We start from the raw sequence: 1,688 nt of genomic DNA, 5'->3' as shown, positions 1-1,688 counted from the left end.
TACTTCACCTCTTGTAGCTCTTTCTCCTCAATCTTTCCAATTGTCCCCAATCTCCACGTATCTCTGCCTCTTTTCCCCCATCTAAGCTCCCTCTCTGCTCTCCTTGTTAAATTCCCTCTTCCCTGTGACAGCTCGTTTGTTCCCACTCTCTAGCCCCCCCAACTTCCTGGGCTTCCTCCCTGTTGTGGTTCTCTCTACTCTGCTTGTCATTCATTGCCCTCTCTCTCTCTTTCAGTCCCAGCACCACGTAGTTCTGTCAGCCACGGCTCCAACTCTTTTACCTTCTCCCCACTGTCTGTCCGCAGTGCCTCCTCCTTTGCCGCCCCATTCTATTTTGCTGCCCTTCATCTCTCTGAAGGTCCCCCTTTTTTCCTAAATGTCTCTACCTGCTTTTCTCCCCCTGCTTCTTTCTCCAACCGTTCTGTTTCACTCTTGCTGTCTCTCTGCAAATCCCTAAATTATCATCCATTTTTGCCGTGTATTTACGGGTCTCCCTCATTCTCTTCTCAGTTTTTCCTTTTGCTCCGTCGTTCCCCGTCTTTTCCTCTCCTGATCCCTCTCACCCACACATTTGGGAGGAAAGGGGAGGAATAAGATGCCCACCTCCCGGAAGAGCACATTTTCCAGTGGAGTAAAATTTGGGAAAGAAGAACACTGGGTGTCACAAGGCAGACTCAGGTCACCTGCCCCAACGGAGAGTCAGAAAAAGCAGTTGCCGTGAAGGGGAAGCCTGGGGAGCGGAAGGACCCGGCGTGAGGAGGACACAAGGTGGCGGGGGGACGATGTCTCAGGACAGGGAGGTTCTGCAGAATCCCAGGACCTGGGAGGAGAAGCGGCTCCTTCAGGAGCCGGACAGCGGGAGCTGCCCTCCAGAGGCCGACGAGGGAGAAGCTCGGGGGTCGCGAGGGCGCGAACCTCCCGAACGAGGACTAGACTTGGCGCGGGGTCCAAGCAGAGGTTTTTAAGCAGGAAAACGACCTGAATGGGGTTGTCTATATGGTCTTAAGGAAGAACGGCAGAGAGCAAGAAACAGCCTCAGAGAGATTTCAAACCGAAAGGGAAGCAATTCTCCGACTTACTTGGGACGAATGGGGCTGTTGCGGGTATTTTAAGATCCGTAGCGATCCCCAGGTCACGGGTATGGAGAACTGAGGACTGCGAAGTGTACGTTTAATCCAGGTAGACAGAGCGAAGCAATTGTTTAATCCAGGTACACCGAAACACACGCATAGCTATGTGGCCTTTCCCCAGCACGATCTGCTTCCGGGTGTGCAGGAAACTGGGCGAGCAAAAAAAAAACTGGGCGGCGTGGGGGCGGGGCCTGGGCGTGGCGCGACTGGGAAAGGGCTGGGCGGAGGCTGGGCCTGACTCGGGGAGGGGCCCGAGAGGGTGGTGGGAGGCCCGGGCCGGTAGGGGGCGTGACCAGTTGGGGCTTGGCTGGACCGAAAACTGGGATGAAGCGTGGCCTACAGGGGTGGGCGGGGTCTGTTCTCCAGATTTGGGAGTATTTGTGACTATTTCTTGTCCTGTGAAGCAGCGTTGCTTCTTGCCCATTTTAAGTTAATGTTTCAGAATTTAAGGATGAATCTTAAAGTTGTGGTCCACTTACATGGTCCACTTATATGGTCCATCTTTGTGGAAACTAAGATGATTTATTCTTAACAAGTTGAACTGAATTAAGTCAAAAC

This window comes from Colobus angolensis, unplaced genomic scaffold, assembly GCF_000951035.1.
Source record: "Colobus angolensis palliatus isolate OR3802 unplaced genomic scaffold, Cang.pa_1.0 Scaffold25, whole genome shotgun sequence".
NCBI classification, from domain to species: domain Eukaryota; kingdom Metazoa; phylum Chordata; class Mammalia; order Primates; family Cercopithecidae; genus Colobus; species Colobus angolensis.
Note: the sequence above shows the minus strand (reverse complement) of the source record.